Source organism: Nomascus leucogenys, chromosome 4 (assembly GCF_006542625.1).
Source record: "Nomascus leucogenys isolate Asia chromosome 4, Asia_NLE_v1, whole genome shotgun sequence".
In the NCBI taxonomy this organism is placed as follows: Eukaryota; Metazoa; Chordata; class Mammalia; order Primates; family Hylobatidae; genus Nomascus; species Nomascus leucogenys.
In genome coordinates, this window is record NC_044384.1 from 51,528,767 (window position 1) to 51,550,776 (window position 22,010).

The following is a 22,010-nucleotide window of genomic DNA, read 5'->3' on the forward strand; positions in this document are numbered from 1 at the left end:
GATTCCTGTGCTGGGATTCAAGCAGGAGGCCAGACAGGGATTGCTCTGAAAGAATTATTTTTGGGCAGGGAAAAGAAGGAGGCTAGATAAAATAGAGTGTATAATAAAGAACCTAAAAATATTAAGCTTGTGATAAAGGTAAAATTCATAAGAGTAACAGACATGCAAGAAAGAATAATAACCAAAAAAATCAATTAATTGTACAGTTGTGAAGCCAAATGAAACGTGGCATGATTTCAAGCAATTTGTAGAATATAAGAAAAGAGGCTGGGTGCAGTGGCTCACGCCTGTAGTGGCTCATGCCTGTAATCCCAGCACTTTGGGAGGCCGAAGCGGGCAGATCACCTGAGGTCAGGAGTTTGAAACCAGCCTGGCCAACATGGTGAAACCCTATCTCTAATAAAAATACAAAAATTACCCAGGTATCATGGTGGGTGCCTGTAATCCCAGCTACTCGGGAGGCTGAGGCAGGAGAATTGCTTGAGCCTGGGAGGTGGAGGTTGCAGTGAGCCAAGACCATGCCACTGCTACAGAGCAACAGAATGAGACTGAGCAACAGAAAGAGACTGTATCAAAAAAATTAAAAAGAAAAAGAGAAGAAAATCCATTTGACATTATTGGTGAGAACATTCTCCGTCAAATGGTACTCTACTTGTGGAGAAGGAAATATAATATTAGCAACTACCTAACACCAGAATGCAACAATTTTTTATGGTCATTATGTGCTAAATATAGGTATTTAAATTTTCTTGTCAACTATGGATAAATCCCTCAGGACCAGCTTGGGGTTTTATAATATAATGTAAATATCAACAACCTTGACAAAGTAAACTCTGACTGACAGAAATTGAAGGATAGAGGCAGAGGCAGTGAGGAAGATGGAGGGAGATTTTTAAGACACGAATACACTTTGGGAAGCCAAGGTGGGAGAATTACTGGAGCTCAGGAGTTCAAGACCAGTCTGGGTGACACAGAGAGACCTCCTCTCCAGTAAAAATTTAAAAAAAAAAAAGGCCAGGCATGGTGACACATGCCTGTAGCTCCAGCTACTTGGGGGATTGACACAGGAAGATCACTTGAGCCCACAAGTTTGATGCTGCAGTTAGCCGTGATTGCACCACTACACTCCAGCCTGGGCAATAGAGCAAGACCCTGTCTCAAAAAAAAAAGAAGAAGGAGAAGGAGAAAGAGAAGCAAAATATTTTCATTTAACAAGAGGAGACCTAATAGATACTATCAAAAGTTGATCAAGCAGGAATTAGAAATGCTCATACATTATTTAAACTTATACAATATGATTAAAAATAATAAAGCAACTGTTATGATTTTTAAAGCAGAGTGGAGGAGAAGGTGTGAGAAAAATACCCATTTTTAAGATTACAGAGTCAGTTGATATTATCAAAACTTTATTCAAGAAATAAGTATATTGTATAGAGTTATGGAGGAAACAAAGGAAAACAATGTACAGCTAAAGGATTTGTTTTTAAAGAATGGCACTCATTGGAATTTGAATGGGTAGAAGGCAATGGCATTTTATCACAAACTTTTCTTTAATGTTTGATTGTGTCACTATATACATGTATTAATTTGTTTTAAAAATAATATTTAAAATTTATTTTTGAATAATATTGTCTCTGTCCAAAAAAATACAGCACTTGAAAAATATTGTAGGTATCTGTATTGAAATTCCATGAGCAATTTAATGGACTCAATCATTAAAGTTAACAATTCAGTTCATTGGCCGGGCGCGGTGGCTCACAACTGTAATCCTAGTACTTTGGGAGGCCGAGGCGGGTGGATCACCTGAAGTCAGGAGTTCAAGATGAGCCTGGCCAACATGGTGAAACCCCATCTCTACTAAAAATACAAACATTAGCTGGGCATGGTGGGGGGTGCCCATAATCCTGGCTACTCAGGAGGCTGAGGCAGAAGAACTGCTTGAAACCAAGTGGGTGGAGGTTGCAGTGGGCCAAGATTGCACCAATTCACTCCAACCTGGGCGAAAGAGCAAAACTCTGTCTCAAAAATTAATAAATAAAAGAAAAAATAAAAACAATTCAGTTCATTAAACTGTTTTATTAGTTTTTTAATAATACTGCAAAAAGGTAGCAAGTACATTTCATATTTATCCTATTGTATCTTTTATTTGCCATAACCACACACGGCTTTATCTTTTTCCAGCTTTATTGAGGTATGCTTGACAAATGAAAGTTGTATACATTTAAGGTGTTAAATGTGATGTTTGATATATGCATATATTGTAAATAATTACCATAATCAAGATAATTAATATATGCATCACTTCACATAGTTACAATTTTTTGTAATTAGAACTTTAAGATCTACTATCTTAGCAAATTTCAGGTATGCAAAATGATATTATTAACTATAGTCACCATGCTGTACTTTAGATCTACAGAACTTATTCATCCTGAATAACTAAATCTTTGTACCCTTTGATGAGTATCTCCTCATTTCTCCACCTTCTAGCCCCTGGCAAACACCATTCTACTCTCAGCTTTCAACTTCCTTTGATTTCGCATATAAGTGAGATCATGCAGGATTTGTCTTTCTGTGCCTGGTTTATTTCACTTATCATGATGTCCTCCAAGTCATCTATGTTGTCACCAATGGCAAGACTTTCTTATTTTCGAAGTCTGTTGCAATCAGGGTGTGTGTGTGTGTGTGTGTGTGTGTGTATCACAATTTCTTTATTCATCTGTCAACAGACACAGATTATTTTCATCATTTGACTATTACAAATAGTGCTGCAATGAATATGGGGTACAGATATGTCTTCAAGATACTGATATCATCTCCTTTGGATGTATACCCAGAAGTGGGTTTGCTGGATCATATGCTAGTTCTATTTTTAATTTTTAAATTGTATATATATATATTTTATTTTTTTTTGGAGACAAAGTCTTGCTCTGTCACCCAGGCTGGAGTGTAGTGGCACGATCTCGGCTCACTGCAACCTCCACCTCCCAGGTTCAAGTGATTCTCTGGGCTCAGTCTCCTCAGGTAGCTGGGGCCACAGCACATACCACCAAACCTGGCCAATTATTTTGTTTTTGGCAGAGGCGGCGTTTCACCATGTTGACCAGGCTGTTCTAGAACTCCTGGCCTCAAGTGATCTGCCCACCTCGACCTCCCAAAGTGCTGATTACAGGCTTGAGCCACAGTGCCCAGCCATATTTTTAATTTTTTGAGGAACCTTCATGTTGTTCTCCATAATGGCTGTACCAATTTACATTCCCACCAACAATGTACAGTGTACAAGGCTTCTCTTTTCTCCAAATCTTAATAAGACAATGCTTGTTATCTGTTATCTTTTTGATGATAGTCACAGATGATCACAGGTGTGAAGTGATATCTCCTTACGGTTTTGATTAGCATTTCCCTAATGGTTCGTGATGTTGAGCACCCTTTCATGTACATGTTAGCCACTTGTATGTCTTCTTTGGAGAAATGTCTATTCAAGTCCTTAGCCCATATTTTAGTCAGTTCATTGTTGTTTTTTGGGTTTTTTTTTTTTTTGCTTTTGAGTTGTTTGAGTTTCTTATATACTTGGATATTAACCTCTTATGAGAAATATGATTGGCAGATATGTTCTTTCATTCTGTATATTCCTTTTCAGTCTATTTTCTTCACATTTTAGCAGGTTTAACTTAGTAATTTTCAGCATCAACAGAATTTTTACATTTTTTATTGTATATACAAAATTAAAAGGGTAAAAACAAAAGACAGTAAGAAACACTTCCAAAGTCCTTTTATGAAGCCAGCATTACTCTCATACCAAAGTAAGACAAAGAAAAAACAAGAAAAGACAACTACAAACCAATATCCCTCATGAACACAGATGCAAAAATCTTCAATGAAATGCTAGCAAACAAAATTCAGCTGCACATGTAAAAGATTATACACCATGACCAGATAAGATTTATCCCTGGGAGGCAAGCACATTTCAACATATGCAAGTCAATCAATGTAATACCCCACATTAACAAAATAAAACAAAAGAGGGATTAAAGACTACACATTGGGTACCGTATACACTGCTCAGGTGATGGGTGCACTAAAATTTCAGAAATTACCACTAAATAACTTATTCATGTGACTAAAAACCACTTGTTCCCCAAAAACTATCGAAATAAAAAAAAATATCTCAACAGACACGGAAAAAGTCTTTGACATAGTTCAATGTTCAACATCCATGTGTGACTCAAACTCTCAACAAAATCAGTATAGAAGAAACTTACCTCAACATAATAAAGGTCATATATGAAAAGTCCATGGCCAATGACATAATTAATGGGGGAAAACCCAAACTTTCCCTCTAAGAACCAGTATAAGGCTCTTATAACTTTTATTCAATATAGTCCTGGAAGAACCATTAGACAAGAAAAAGAAATGGAAGTTATCCAAATTGGAAAGGAAGAAGTAAAATTGTCTCTCTTTGCAAAAGACATGATCAGGTATGTAGAAAACCCAAAAGACAACAATAACAACAATAAAAACTATTAGAACTTATAAATGGATTCAGTAAAGTTGCAGGATACAAAATCAACATATGAGAACCAGTTACATTTCTATATACAAACAACAAACTATACAAAAAGGAAATTAAGAAAGCAATTCCATTCACAATAGCAAAAAAAAGCATAAAATTATTATGAATACACTTAACCAAGGAGATAAAAGACATTAGACATTGATGAATGAAATGAAAGAAGACACAGATAAATAGAATGACATCCCTTTTGAACTGGAAGAATTAAATTATTAAAATGTTTATACTACCCAAAGAGATCTACAGAGTCAATGCAATCCCTACCTAAACCCCAATGGCATTCTTTACACAAATAGAAAAAACAATCCTAAAATTCATATTGAACCACAAATGATCCTAAATAGCCAAAGCAATCTTGAGTAAAAAGATCAAAATGGGAAGCCTCACTCCCTGATTTCAAAATGTATTTCAAAGTTACAGTAATCAAAATGGCATGGTAATCACATAAAAATAGACATAAAGACAAATAGAACACAATAGAGAGCCCTTTCACATGGATGTCAAGAAACGTACAATGGAAAAAGAATAATCTATCCAATAAAAGGTGTTTGGAAAAATGAATATTCACATACAAAGGAATGAAATTGGACCTTTATCTGATACTGTATACAAAAAACCCTCAAAATCTAATAAAGATGTAAACACAAGACCTGAACCCAAAGAATTACTGGGGGAAAACAGAGGGAAACCTCCATGACATTGGTCTGAGCCTGACACCAAAAGCATAAGCAACAAAAGCAAAAAAAAACCCACATGGGATTATATCAAATTATAGAACTATACAGGAAATGAAACAATCAGTAAACCTTTATTTAATCATATCATTGAATTAAAATGGCATTTGTCACAGTCTGTCCAAACAATAAATAATAGACTTTGTAGAAACTTTCAGAAAAATGGTAGCCCAAGAAGTCTTGTCTTCAGTGCAGCTCTACTGTTCATTGTACTCCATACTTAGATTCGAAGGAAAGGACTCACTTGTTTAAAGTCTGGAAGGGAACAAAGGCAAGAAATTTAACCTAATTGTAACTTACTTTTTTCTTGCAAATATAAGGCATACATTGCCACAGAATATATTAGCATTCATGCTATCTTTCCAACTGGAGTCTAATAGCAATTTTTTTTTTCTAAAAGGACACACAGTTTGGAGGAAATAGAAATCCCCATCAAATGTGGCTGACAGCTAAGGAAGGACAATTGCGGTAGTTCTTATAATTTTCAATTCAAGAGTAAGAGGAGCACTAAATAAATTGTAGAGGTTAATTCACATGTTATCTTGCTGACTATAAGTTGAAATTAGTTATAATAGCAAAGCAAAATGAAGTAACACTTCTACTAACAAATGTAAAATTCCATTTAAGAACACACACATGTGCACACTCATAACCAGCTCTGATGGCTTATCTTTTAGAAAACTGCTTCTCAAATTTTAACATGAACGCCAATCACCTGGAAATCTGTTATGGGATTGAGATTTTGCATTTTTAACAAGTTCCCAGGTGGTGCCTAAGCGCTGATCCGTGAATCACATTTCCAGTAGTAGGGACAGCTTCCAAATCTGTGTTTTTTTCCATGATAAATGAAGTGAAAACTTACTCTAATAAGAAGAAAATGACTTACAAGGAACTATAGAACTTTGAAACCAGAAAAGACTTTCTAAGAGATCTGCTTTGAATTTACATATCAACATTTATCTGTTGCAGTTTGAGAATATCTTCTAAACTGCTTAAAATGCATGAATTACATCAAGTCTAAATAATTATAATAAAAGGATTAAAAGTTTATTATAAAGTCAAAAATGGGGTCTTTATTTTTGAAGCGTATCTATTTTCTGTTGCACATTTCTTTTGATTGTGTTAAATTCAATAAATAAAAAGTGGGTGATTTAGAATTATTTCAGTCCATTCTAAATGTCATGAATTACCAATAAGAAAGGGAAATTTGTAAGACTAAATATTATAACACAGATAAAGAAGGGGAATTATTATATCCCGGAAAAGAAAGCCTTTATTTATCTCCAAAGGCATGGAATCTAGAAAAAGAATTGTAAATCACTGAGGAATGATGACCTCTGAGCATTCTTCCCTTGAAACAGTAACACAGCTGAAAGGCCAGGTAGGCTTACAATAATTAACTACTAAATGGCTTGCATGTCTTAAATCTTAGATATAATGCCAATTATAAACCTCTTTCTCAGACCTTGGCTCTTCTTTTTCCGAAAAGTTGTATAATTTTTTAACACCATGCAAATACCTGTAGATTAAAGAAAAACAGGCATCTAAAACACATGTATCTGCTCTTTTATTTACTTATAAAAATCTTACATTTACAATGAAGAGAGGACACTGTCTTAATGAATCAAAATAAAAACATATTTCCAAAGTCTGAGTCTATTTCCAAAGTGTAGCCCAAACTGGAATAAATCTTAAATAGAGTTTAGTCTTACAAAGCCAAAAAAAGAAAGAAATACAAAGCTGTTGAATACATTCCTACCTTGTTTAAAATATTTAAATTAGGAAAAATACTGCTTTTGTTTCCGGAAAGACTATCGAACTGAGAAACTTCTAGGCTTTAAGATTATTAAAAAGATTGTCCAATATGTGACTGCTATGATCCCACAAAAATTCAATTTTTATTTGCCAAGTTAAATCTTCCAGCAAATTGTTGGCAGTGTGATGCTGGATACTCATATCACAATAATCCTGCCCAAATAGTCATGTTTGATTACTCCTTGTTCAGTGCTGAGAGGGAAAAGTCCAATAAATTCTCACTACTACTTTTCAAACTGTACAGTAGTCACTGTAAACACCAAAGAATAAGACGAAACGAGGAGCAGCATGAGCACATCTTTTGTTCTAAATGTTAGATTCTTAAAAAGGGGAAATAAATGAATGTAAAGGGAAAGTCTAAGTATAATGTGAATTTTTGATAAGCTATATAGTAGGGACATATCAGGAAGACCCCTTACTTTTTCACTTCATATGAAAAGACACAAATATAAATATGGGTTTTTTAAATTAATGCAAACAAAAAAAAAATCCTCCACATGTCAGTTAATACCAAAGCCTATTTCCCAATTGGGGAAGTTCCCAGAATGGAGAGGGTACGTAACCACTGTGGAAAAATAAGCCTGTAATTATAAGACATCATAACAAATAATTTATTCATTAAAAATTCTGCTTTTGTTATCATTTCAGTTTTGATATGGGTTTAGCTGCTATAAATGAGATATACAAAATGATATTTTTTAAAAGAGAAAATTTATTTCCTTCACACATAAGATCTGAGCTGATAAGGTGACAGTTGTGCTCCATGAAGTTGGGTCAGGCTAAGTGTCTCTCCACCTTGCTGCTCGGACATCCCCAGGGTTCTATCCGTATCCAGCAGTCCAAGATGACTCATCACCATTACACATTCCAGTCATCAAAAAAGAAGAAAGAGGCAGGGAAGAAGGCATCCTTTTGTTATAAAGAAATTACTAAGAAATTGAAGCTGGCATGTCTATTTTCTTCCCATTGGCCAGAACTTCAGTCATGTGAACCACATTTAGCTGTAAGGAAACCTGGGAAACAGCCTTTGACCACCAGCCACACACAAAGATGACAATTCTATTTGTAACTCTGCCACTGTTACTTTTGGATATCAGATTAGTTTTTTCCACCATCAAGCAAGACTCTTAATACCTGCTTCATCTCCTTTGTAATAAGGATTAAATGAAATAATATACATGCAATATTATGTAAACTGTAAAACAATGTATACATGGAAGGTATAAATTATACTTTACACTGATATTTTACAGAACAAATGGGAAAAGATAAGAGAAAGAAGATGGAGCACAGAAGACAGGAAATTACTTATTGATACTGTTCTCAAAGAAACATAAAGAACACTCTTTTTTAGACACAGTATGAAGGTCAATTTAGTTATTTGTGATGTGTTAGACTCTAAGTATGAGTTTGGAGTGTGAATGTTATTGCCATAATTTGAAATGCCATCTATTTGCATCAAAATATTTCAGATGGCATGTCAGTCTTCATGATTCGCTCCACAGGAACTGCTGCCACATGGACTGACATGAATCCAAGACAGTATACCAGGAACTGTGCTCAGCACAAGAGATGAAGGTAAAAAGAAATATATGTGCAGGTTTAAACAGGTAAATTTCAAAGCAATGTCATAAGTAGAATTATACAGACTTTTTAAAATAAAGTATGAGTGAGCAACATATAGAGGAAAGAAATGTACGTTATCAAGCACAGTATTTTGATATCATGCCAATGATGCTTTAAAATTTCCACATATCGCTGGCTTGACTACCTAAAGTTAAAATATTGACTAGAAATTCATTGCAGTTTTAGGAAATAATAGGTATTACTCAAAATATCTCCTATCCTGCTAAAGTCCCTGAATTCCCAGCTTAAATAAACAGAAATATAAAAACCTTTCAAATAAACCACTTAATTATCACAGATAATGAAAACGGACCTACTAAATTCACTTAATGTAAGAAAATGTAAGATGAACAAACCTATATATGAGCTTATTACTTAATTGCTTATTATTATATTGTTTTGCTTGTATAAAATATAAATATAAGACTATTTCTTATATAAACATCTTTAATTGATTAGTTTCTTTGAAAGAAGTAAATATATGAAATAAGAGGTTTGTAGTAGCATTAATTTTTTCTTTAAATAATTTTATCTTTGAAAACAGAACAAAATAATCCATCAAAACATTAAATTATTTCCACTGTGAGAAATTTAAGGATATTATTTTTAAAGGATTTATAACTATCTCTCTATGTGTTTTCCTAGATGAATGTTTAAAGCTAGAGTGATAAAATGCTAATATTATTAGACACTAAATACTTCAGCACTACTGAGTTTGTTATTACATTTTTGTTATTATTACGTCAAAAAACATCCAGGATGTAATTTTGTTTGGGATGCACTGCTAGCTTCGACAGTAAAATTAGAACTCTGAGGCCAACTAGAATGTCATCTTGAGGTATTGGTTTATAGTTTGATGGATGCCTTAGCATAAAACATTTGCATATTCAAGTTAATTTTGTTTGACTATGATATATGCAATCTGAATACCTGTAAAGTTTTCTATTTATAGTTAAAAAGTAATTTAAAACATTTTCTGGAATTAAAATTTTTTTAGCAGAATATCTTATCATGCACTTTGTACTCTTTAGATATTATTCTGTAGGTCATTCTTTTATAAGTAGATTCTCATAGTTATTTAATTACTTAATGAAAATTAAATTTTTTAAGTTATTTGATTATAATTCCAGTGTTACCTCAACTTATACAATTAAATAACTTTTTAAAATAGAGTTCTGCCATTCTTTAGGTTATAAACGTTTTTTGTTATTGATTGAGGAGTCTCAAGATCTTGGTGACCAAAAACATTTGCCCCTGCTAAAGTCTCTGAATTCCCAGCTTGAAGTCCCAGTTGTTTTTATTACAGTATAAAAACAGATACCTTTAGCTTCTCTTTGTCAGTGCCCACCTATTTGCTAATTATCAGTGCCATGATCAGCAGGAGCTTGACATCTCAGTGCGAGCTGATAGGTAGGCTGCAACAGGATGCTGTAAAAGCATACTGCAATGATGGGGAAAGGGTATTTATGGCCACATCATGTACCTCAGTGGGAAGATATGTAAAGAAAGGGTATCAGAGGGTGACTCTAGACATTCTAGAGTAAGAAGAACATGTGATGTCAAGAGAAAAGAAGCTTGTAGAAAGCGAGATGCTTAAGGAAGATGGAGAAAAGCATTTTAAAGCCTGGTGAGAACATACCAAAGACAAATATGACCAATTTCACAATTTTACCAAGGACTTGGATCCCAGATACCTTCAGAGAAAATAAACAACTTAGAGAATAAAGTGCTTTTTAAAATATTTTCCAAGCAATGAACACATGAAGGGATCATCCCGGCACTCTGGCAGATTATGGGTAAGCATAAAGCATTGAAGTGACTAGAAGTCTCTTAGATGGATGTTAATCCAGCAGTCTCCAAAGTGTATCATTTACTTTGGGGGTCTGATAAGATGTTCTTTTAAAAAATTCACAAATGGGGTCTAATTAAACTAAAGAGCTTCTGCACAGCAAATGAAACTATCATAAGAGCAAACAGGCAACCTACAGAGTGGGAGAAAATTTTTGCAATCTATCCATCTGACAGAGGTCTAATATCCAAAATCTATGAGGAACTTAAACAAAAGGAAAACAAACAACTCCATTAAAAAGTAGGCAAAAGACATGAACAGGCACTTCTTAAAAGACATTCATGCAGCCAGCAAACAAATGAATAAAAGCTCAACATCACTGATCATTAGAGAAATGCAAATCAAAACCACAATGAGATACCATCTTATGCCAGTCAGAAGGGCGATCATTGAAAAGTCAAGAAACAACAGATGCTGGTGAGGTTGCAGAGAGACACGAATACTTTTACACTGTTGGTGGGAATGTAAAGTAGTTCAACCATTATGGAAAACAATATGGTGATTCCTCAAAGATATAGAACCAGAAATATCATTTGACACAGCAATCCCTTTACTGGGTATATACCCAAAGGAATATAAAAAATTCTACTACAAAAATACATGCACCCATATGTTCATTGCACCACTATTCACAATAGCAAAGATATACAATCAACCCAAATGCCTTTCGATGATATACTGGATAAAGAAAATGTCCACATACACCATGGAATACTATGCAGCCATAAAAAGGAACAAGATCATGTCCTTTGCAGGGACATGGATGGATCTGGAAGTCATTATCCTCAGCAAATTGACGCAGGAACAGAAAACCAAACACCACATGTTCTCACTTATAAGTGGGAGCTGAGCAATAAGAATACATGGACACAGAGAGGGTAACAATACACTCTGGGGTCTGCTGGGTTGGGGTTGGGGGAGGGAGAGCAGTAGGAAAAAGAACTAATGCATGTGGGGCTTAATACCTAGGTGATGGATTGATAGGTGCAGCAAACCATCATGGCACACATTTACCTGTGTAACAAACCTGCTCATCCTGCACATGTATCCCAGAACTTAAAATAAAAATAAAAATATATAAAAAAAATTTCTGCAGTGAAAGAGTTTGGGAAACTCAGCATCCTATAATTCCCTTTTAGAGACCCAAAACTTCTATTAGCATATTATAGGCTTTGAAAAGTTTTTGAGTTAAGAAATCTTTCTAACAAGAAAGTCCTTATTTCTGACCATGAGGAAATTGTTTTCAGCTCAGAATCCTCTCAGAATATTAATCTTCCTGCAAAACCATATGTAACATGAAACCCTTTCTCCTCTAAGCAATCAAGGGCCCAGGAGCCAAACCCAAAGAGCTAGAAACTCACGTCAGCAGAAAAAGAAACCATTTAAAGATAAACAATTAGGGCTGGTGCTTTACAGAACATAATTGAAAGATGACATCTCCTGAAAAGCCCCCATTGATTAAAACTCAGTATTTAAAGTGAGCTTAGTGAACCCACATGAGCAAAGGCTCAAAATTTTCTTTAAATGCTGAAAATGGCCCTAAATTAAAAAATGGAGATCCTACCACGGACCCTTATGGAAAATGTACATTAAGTGATGAAAGAGAATATAGGCAGAATTTGCCAGAAGAAGTAAAAGTGTTGAGCAAACATTCTTCTTTTAGCCAGACCTGTCCAGGTGATATCATGAGAGGGAATTTGAAATTTATATCAGAAATATATCGTATAACAATTATATTATAAATAAATATGGTGAGATTTACTATATTATAAAATATCCATGGTTCTCAACTCTTGAGTGTCAGTTTATTCTCACCTGTTCTTTTATCATATTAATGAAATTGTGAGACAAACCCCATTTATGTATTTTTATTGATACAAAATATTTCACATGTTTGTGGAGTGCATGTGATAGTCTGTTACATGCATAGAATGTGTAATGACCAAGTCAAGGTACTTGAGGTATCCATCACCTTGAGTATTTATCATTTCTATGTGTTGAGAAACTTCAAGTCCTCTCTTCCAGCTACTTTGAAATATACCCTACATTGTTGTTAACCATAGTCTCCCTACTCTGCTGTGAAAAATTAGAACTTATACCTTCTATCTAACTGATGTACCCATTAACCAACCCCTCTTCATCTCCACCCCTCACCCCATTCCAAATACCATTCCTAGCCTTTGGTAGCTATCATTCTACTCTCTACTTCCACGAGATCAACTTTTTCAGCTCCCATATAGGAGTGAGAACATATATTTTTCTTTTCTTTCTATCCTTGACTTATTTCACTTATATAATGACCTCCAGTTCCATCTATGCTGCTGCAAATGACATCATTTCACTCATTTCTTTTTTTTCTCGAATTTTTTATTGCTGTTTTTGCAATTTTTTATTATACTTTAAATTCTGGGATATATGTGCAGAACGTGCAGGTTTGTTACATAGGTAGACACATGCCATGGTGGTTTGCTGCACTCATCAACCCTTCATCTACATTAGGTATTTCTCCTAAGGCTATCCCTCCTGTATCCCCCAACCCCCGAAACAGGCCCTGGTGTGTGATGTTCCCCTCCCTGTGTCCATGTGTTCTCATTTCACTCATTTCTAAGGATGAATAGTATTTAGTTGTGTATATATACAACATTTTCTGTATCCAATCATCTGTTGATGGACACTTGTGCTGCTTCCATATCTTTGCTATTGTGAACAGTGCTGCAATAAGCATGGGAGTGTACATATCTTCTTGACTACTGATGCCTTTTCCTTTGTATATCTCTCCAGTAGTGGCATTGCTGGATCTTATAATAGTACTATTTTTAGTTTTTTGGGAAATCTCCATACTTTTTTCCATTTACATGCTTACCAATCATGTATAAGAATTCCCTTTTCTATGCATCTTCACCAACATCTGTTATTTTTTGTCTTTGTAGTAGTAGCCACTCTAACTGGGATGAGATGATATCTCATTGTGGTTTTAATTTACATTTGCCTGATGATTAGTAATGTTCAGCATTTTTATTTGCCTAATGGCCATTTGTATGGCTTCTTTTTGAGAAATGTCTATTCATGTTTTTTGCACACTTTTTAATGGGATTATTATTTTTCTTGTTTACTAAGTTGTTTGAGTTCCTTATATATTCTGGAAATTAGTCCCTTGTCAGATGAATACTTTGCAAATATTTTCTTCCATTCAACAGGTTGTTTCTGCACTCCGTTGATCATTTCCTTGGATGTGCAGAAGCTTTTAGGTTTAATACAGTCCCATTTGTCTATTTTGTTGTTGTTGTCGTATATGCTTTTGAGGTCTTAAACATAAAATCTTTTCCTAGACCAATGTCCAGAAGTGTTTTGCTATGTTTCTTTCTAATAGTTTTATAGTTTCAGGTCTTATGTTTAAGTATTAATCTACCTTGAGTTGATTTTTGTAAATGATGAGAGATAGTCCACATTAATTCTTTTGCATGTAGATATCCAACTTTTCCAGCACCATTACTGAAGAGAACATCCTTTCCCCAATGTACATGCTTGGCACTTTTGTTGCAGTTGGTTATAAGTACGTGAGTTTATTTCTGGATTCTCTATTTTGTTCCATTGGTCTATGTGTCTATTTTTATACCAATACCATGCTGTTTGGGTTACTATAGCTTTGTAATATAATTTGAAGTCAGGTAGTATGATGCCTCCAGCTTTGTTCTTTTTGCCCAGTGTTGCATTGGCTATTTGGGCTCTTTTTTCACTTCCATACAAATTTTAGGATTGTTATTTTTATTTCTGTGATATATGACACTGGTGTAATCAGGCTCTTTTTTCACTTCCACACAAATTTTAGGATTGTTACTTTTATTTCTGTGAAATATGACATTGGTGTTTTGATAGAGATGGCACTGAATCTGTAGATTGCTTTTGGAAGGATGGTCATTTTAATGATATTCTCTTGATGCATGAAATGTTTTTCCATTCTCTTGATGCATGAAATATTTTTCCATTTGTTTGTGTCCTCTTCAATTTCTTTTATCACTGTTTTGTAGTTTTTCTTGTAGAGGTATTTTACCTTTTTGGTTAAATTTATTCCTAGGTATTTTTTACAGCTATTGTGAGTGGGGTTGTCTTTTTCATTTCTTTCTCAGCTAGTTCATTATCATTTATAGAAATGAAACTGTTCTTTGCATATTGATTCTGTATCCTGAGAATTTTCTGGATTTATTTACCAGATATAAGAGGTTTTTGGTGGAATCTTTAGTTTTTTCTACATATAAAATTATATGGCCGGGCACAGTGGCTCATGCCTGTAATCCCAGCACTTCGGGAGGCTGAGGCAGGCGGATCACGAGGTCAGGAGTTCGAGACCAGCCTGGCCAATATGGGGAAACCCCGCCTCTACTAAAAATACAAAATTAGCCAAGCATGGTGGCACATGCCTGTAATCTCAGCTACTCGGGAGGCTGAGGCAGGAGAATTGCTTGAGCCCAAGAGGCGGAGGTTGCAGTGAGTCAGGTTGTGCCACTGCACTGCAGCCTGGGTGACAGAGCAAGACTCCATCTCAAAAAAAAAAAAAAAAGGTGTATCTATGCTATTGATTGGCTAGGCCACTTTGGTTTTTATTCTGGGCCATACAGTAGTTGTAGTCTATGTATGATTTCTTTGGCTAAAAACAGTATCAGAGTTATCTGTGATTTCCTCAGTGGCTTAGGGTGTGGTTGTTGGCAGAGGCTGTGGTGAAGTTTTGCTTGGGACTAGGATGCTAAGCGGGCCAGTCTTCGGGCCCCAGTGGTGGCAATAGTGGGCTGAGCATGCTTGTTTTTGGACCCCAGAGTGGCATACACTGGCACTAGTGTTAGCAAGTCCTGGCAGACCAATTCTTGGGCCTCCAGGTGGCTGGCTTAGGGTGTCAAGAATGGCAGCAATGGTCTGGGTAGGTGGGCAGATTCCCAGGACCTGGGCAACAGATGTGGCATTGGGCAATAGCAGTAGAAGTGATAGGACAACCCTCTGGGATCTAAATCGTCCACACTGATATGGGCAGTGGCTGCAACAGGCCAAGTGGGCTAGTCCCGAGATCCACAGGTGGTATGTGCAGTTGAGTGTCAGCTATGGCAGTAAGGACAGGTTGGGTGGGCCCAACCTCAAACCCCAGGAGGAATGCTCAGGTGCCAAGAGTGGTAGACTGGGCTGGGCAATCTCTAGGGCCATGGACAGGGTGCTCAAATACTGGGTGTGGGCAGAGCTGAGCTGGGCAGATTTGTCCTCAGGCCCCCAAAAGGTGCATGCCGCCACTGGCTGTGGTAAGCAGGGGTGGAGTGATTCCCAGGCCACCTGTGGAATGCTCAAGTGGGGGCAATATCTGTTGTGTTGTGGCCCTGCTACTAGCTGAGGTTGCTTTCAATGGAACAGCCATAGGCAGGCTGCTGGCGGGGTGAGAGGGGATGCACTTCACTGGGGCTTCAGCCCCACAGAAATCCACAGTGGCAGCAGCTTCAGACAGTGGAATTTGTCCTCAGGATGCAGGAAAATTTGAAGCCACCCCTTTGCTAGAGGGAGTGGGCTCACTGCCAGTGGCTCCTATCCTGCCCTCAGCAGCAACTTCTGTGGGCAGGGAGCATGGATGAGGCTCCGGGAATATGAGATGCAGGGACTGTTAGACCCCAGAGCGGGAATGAGTCTGCTGGAGGCTGGGGTCTCAAAATGGCACTGTGCTACAGCTGCTTAGGACTTGGTGGTTTGTGGGACTCAGCATGAGTCTGGAGGAATGTTATTGTACAGTCTCCAGGCGGCTTCCTATGTTAGTCTCAGGGTCTGTGATGACCAAGGAGCTCTCCCATGGCTAGGAATGCAGAAGTTCATGGTGGGAATGTAGACTGCTGGAGCTATTTTATTTTTATGGCTTCCCTGCATTAGGAAACCTCTCCAGACTCCCAGCCAATCCCAGCAGAACAACCTGACTCAGTTCCCTCTCTTTACTTGCTTTTGGTGTTTCCTGTCACTTCTGTATTGAATTCTAGTGTTCTCTTTTAGATGATCCATTCAGAGTATGATTATTTACTCGCCATTTTAGTTCTTCTTTGTGGAAGAGGCAAGTATCAAATGCATCTAACAAGCTATCTTAAAGTCCCTCCTTGTTTTGTTTTGCAAATGGATAGCCTGTACATGATCATTGAGTCAGAAGTTAAGAACCCAGGTCAGGGAAGCAGCAGGGGTTGACAGGGGCTGGAGAATAAAATCTGGTAAATAATAACATCAGTAACTTGATGTTACTTAATAAAATTTACTTCTTTCTGGGCTTATGTCTGGTTAGATTTACATAAGAAGTTATAGAAAAAGATATGAAACAATTATGGTTCCTGGATAGCCCTATGTCTAGGTTCTTTCCCACACTTTCTTTAATTTATCCTGCATAATATTGGCAGATTCAATATCATTAAATACATATTTCCTTAATAAATGTATACCAGGTAGCGTACTGTGCACTGTGGCTATAATAATGAATGAGGCCAATACAGTTCCTGAGTCCACTGGGGAAGCAAAAAGGAAACAGGAGACTATCTTTTAAGTAATAAACATGATTAGAGAAGGTAAGATACTGTGGGAAGTCCAAAAAGAGCCACCCAAAACAGACTATTGTACATAGAGAGGGCCTGCCAGGGCAAGTGATGTTCAAGATGAAGAGTTGCAAAGAACAAATGGTGGTTGACCAGATGAATGGAGTGAAACAGGCACCCTAGAGGGTCACTGGAGATTTAAAAGATAAAACAAGAGAAGTAAACATGGGTAAAATAGTGAATGACTTTGCAGTCTGTGTTAGGAGCAGAGGGGAGACATCACATTTCTTAAAAATACAATGAAACTTCAAAGTTAAATGTGTTTTCCATGTGCCACTTTTTGTCCATATTTCCTGCTGATGGAATGCCCCTGTCCTGTGAAGGGACCCTACAACCAGAGAATGGATTGGAGAAGAGGATATTTTGATAACACTGGAATCAGAAAAGTCATCTTTGTTTTGATAGTAATCAAGGAAAAAGATGATGCTAGGCAGAACTAGGCTACTGAAGATGAATCAAGAGAAAAATAGAGTACAAAGATATTTAGCAGATAGAAACAGCAAAACCTAGTGATTGATTAAATGTGGTTTTAATGTAGAAGGCAGAGGATTCAAATATAATGCAGATTTATAGCTTGAGCAACTAAATGCATGGCACTGCCATTCCTTGAGTTAGGGAACAAGAGTTGGTTTGTAGCAAGGGAAGAAGATCGGGAACTGAATGTTTTACATGTTGAAATTTATGCATTTTGTGATAACCAAGTATAAATCTCCTGAGACAGTTGGACATACAGGCCTATACCTCAAGAAAGAGATATGTGGGAAAGGTCTAAATTTGGGGTTTACAAAGCTTTACATAATCTACACATTTGTAAGAGTTTATAAGACTCTATATCTTTTATCTTTCCCATGCCTATTTATATATTTGCCTTTGTGCTAGGATCCCATTGCCTTCTACCTGTTCTGGAATCTCATCCTATCAATCATCCATTACTCCATATCTCAATTCTCCTCCTCCCTACTGACTCCTTTTCATCATCATGTATATATGCCAAGGCTTCTCTAATAATAAACAACAAGCAAGCAAACAAACAAAGCCCTTGTTTCCTAGCCACCATCCTATATCTCTCTGTCACCAGAATAGCCTACCCTTCCTCTTTTCGCTGCCTTCTATTCTTTCTTCCCCTCTCCATCACCATTATTCCATCAAAATTACTCTGTACTTTTTTCCACCAAAATTGTACTGCTCACTTTGCTGTGAAATTGAACAGCTCTTCACAGTCCTCATCTTCAGGGGCTTCTGAGCACTATGTGACACTATTTACCATGTGCTCCTACTAAAAGCCCTTACTAGACTTTGTGACCATCTATTCTCCTTGTTACTGCCCCTGGGTCTCCTCTACAAGGTCCTCTCCTGTTCCTCAAAAGCTGAATTGCTTCCCTTACTCTACACATATCCTCATATAATGTAATCTATTCCTGTTGATTATTATTTTGTAGTAGTGATTCCTAAGTCTATATTTTTGGCACAGAATTCTCACTAAAAAGAGTGTATGGGAACAAGATGAAATTCTATCTCCTTAGCTAGGCATCCTGGTTTAGCAGTCCTTTGTAATGCTGCCAATCTAACTTGTTTACTGAGTATTCCATGGCACACCACAACTGAGGGCCGCTGTGTTCTTCCTTTGTACTCGTTCCCTAATCTAGATTCCCTATTCCCTTATTGCATTAATTTATATTTTATCACTCATTTAAGGACATCTCAAAACTTACATCTCTAGTAGACATTTCTGTTTTGGATTTATATATCACTGTACCACTCCCATAGCACAGGAATACTAACAGGTTCCATATTGAATACAAATGCTGATTCACAGGTAAAGTCGACCTAGAGTTCAAGGCCAAGAAAGATTCACTGTTTCCCCTGTCCAGACACAGCAGGAAAACAGCTATTGAATATCAGTGTCTACCATGAACACTAGAGAGAGAAGGGCCAGCCTCAGGCCACATACTTGCCCCTGTCTATGGCAGAGCTCTTAAGACATGCTACTTTGAATTGTCGTTTACCTTGATTATAAATCCTATGTCCCTAAAACCAGATTTTAAATCACAAGTTAAGGACTGGGTCTTATTCTTCTTCATATTCCCTTGCAACAAAAAAATTAATGATCAATAAATGTTTGATGAGGAGGAGGAGGAGGTTCCAGTAGAACAAATTTTAAAAGTGGAAACCAATGTGGTGTACAGAAAAAGTAAGCTTTCTAAAAGAAGAAATTGATGACTTATTACCTATTTTCTAAAGATACAGTCTAAAATTAAATCACCTTACTCTTTACTAACCCAGATGGGATAATAATATTTTTAGAGAACACGTTTTCCTTTTGAATCTTATGCAATCTCCTTTTAAAATTCTATCAGTTTTTAAGCATTTGCTGTGGTTGAAATGCCTTCTTCAATATTATGCATGGCCTTTGTTAAATCCAAAGTCAAGTTCCACTGTTAAATATTCTTCTTTATTTTCCATTTTAGTAAAACAATAGCTTAAGATGCAGGGTGAATTTATATTTCTAAACATATTTTAGAAGAATATGTTTTAGAAGAAATGAGATATGTAGATGATGTTATCCTAAGACAATGCTACAAAAATGAAAAATGACATGGGCAAAAAATATCTAAAAAAGGAATTTTCTCTCCCACCATTCCTATTCTGTCATCTCCCATTACTCATTCCATTGCACATATTTTTAGAAAATGCCCTCATAGTTATGACAACATATAAAATATATGCTTCATAGAATAAGTCAAGGAGAGCTCTAGACGTGTTGAAAAACTGAATTTGTGAGTCAGATATTTAAATATTTCAGATTAAATTGTTTCCTAGTTTAAATTCATTGTTGTCCTTAATGTCTTTGGTATGGTTTTATCTTATTAATAGTTGATGGACTAAAATCACTTTATAGTTTTCAACTGAAAATTCATAATATCTGTAATTTCCAATTTAGCTTTTTAATTTACCCCTCTTTTGTTACCTGACATACTACTTTACTGTACGTGAGAAAATATGTTGCCACACTGGAAAAGAAGCATCGTCTTCTACAGACATGGTTCTGAAATAATAGCATGAAAACTAATATCAAAAATACTTTGCCTGCTTGATTGAACAGTGGAGAAAACATAGCTTTTAGAATCAGGCAGGCCAGATTTTCAACCACTCTCCATCACTTACTTCGTTATCTCGGGCAAGTTGTTTAACCTCTCTGTGACTTTGAGCAGGTGTCTCATCTGCAAAATGGGAATATAAATACCTATCACGTAGCAGCAGAACATAGTCAAATAGAGTATTGTTTAAAGAACACAATACCTATAACATAAAAACCAATAAATAGATGTTTGATATGAATATTGGTTTCCTTTCACTTGATTAAAAATAAAATTACAAGCTGAAAATCTGGATTCAAATGCATTTATTATTAATTCTTTTCTTTTCTTTTTTTTTTTTTTTTTTTGAGACGGAGTCTCGCTCTGTCGCCCAGGCTGGAGTGCAGTGGCGCAATCTCGGCTCACTGCAAGCTCCGCCTCCCGGGTTCACGCCATTCTCCGGCCTCAGCCTCTCCGAGTAGCTGGGACTACAGGCGCCCGCCACCACGCCTGGCTAATTTTTTGTATTTTTTAGTAGAGACGGGGTTTCACCGTGGTCTCCATCTCCTGACCTCGTGATCCGCCCGCCTCGGCCTCCCAAAGTGCTGGGATTACAAGCGTGAGCCACCGCGCCCGGCCTATTAATTTTCTTTATAGCATTCATGAAAGTATTTGCTTGACTAAAATGGGAAAAGCCAACACCAAATTTTAAATATAAAAAAATTTCTCTAGTAAAAGTGGAAATATTAAAGTATATGATCTGTCACCTTGGCTGGGTTGGTATAGTTTTCTTCCCTTTTCTTGCTGCTTTATAGTTAACAAATAAACAATCTAATAGCTCCTAACATAATCTGCCACACACTATTATAAGTAATATGTGTGGCAATATTTTAATGGTACAACAGATAGTATTTAAGAGTATTACTCATGAAAAAAACAGCCATTTATTTTCAAAACATGTTCATAAAGAAAATAACAATGCTTAAAACTTCATTCTATCTTCATGACTGTTGACAAATTTCTGAAGTCTCTTTTGTCTTCTTCTCACAAATTAGTAAGTAGGAAGAGCATAATTAATACAGAGTGGATCTATCTTGCAGTTTTGTCTAAAAGGGAAAGACCTTTCTACTTCTATAAGAGGTTCTGATAGTCTCCTCATCTGTGCTTGCCACTAACAGGAGATCTTTATAGCAAGATCTGTAAATAGCCTGAGAAACCATAAAAAATATATGGAAGCCACTGAGGCACTCTGGCACACTGTGGCATTCTTTGTGCCACTTGTCTCTTTGAGAACAAGACGGAGATTTTGCAGAGTTTTTTTTGTTATGATGATACAGTTTTGGAAAGATTCATTACGTAGTGAAGATGTGAAGACTCCCATGGCACAGTAAAGGCTTAAGAGTGGAAAAGTTAATTTACACTCCCACCAACAGTGTAAAAGCATTCCTATTCCTCCACAGCCCTGCTAGCATCTACTGTTTCCTGCTGTTTTAATAATCTCCATTCTGACTGGTGTGAGATGGTATCTCATTGAGGTTTTGATTTGCATTTCTCTAATGATCAGTGATGTCGAGCTTTTTTTTCATATGTTTATTGGTGCATAAATGTCTTCTTTTGAGAAATGTGTTTATATCTTTTGCCCACTTTTTGATAGGGTTGTTTGTTTCTTTCTTGTAAATGTTTGTAAGTTCCTTGTAGATTCTGGATATTAGGCCTTTGTCAGATGGGTAGATTGCAAAA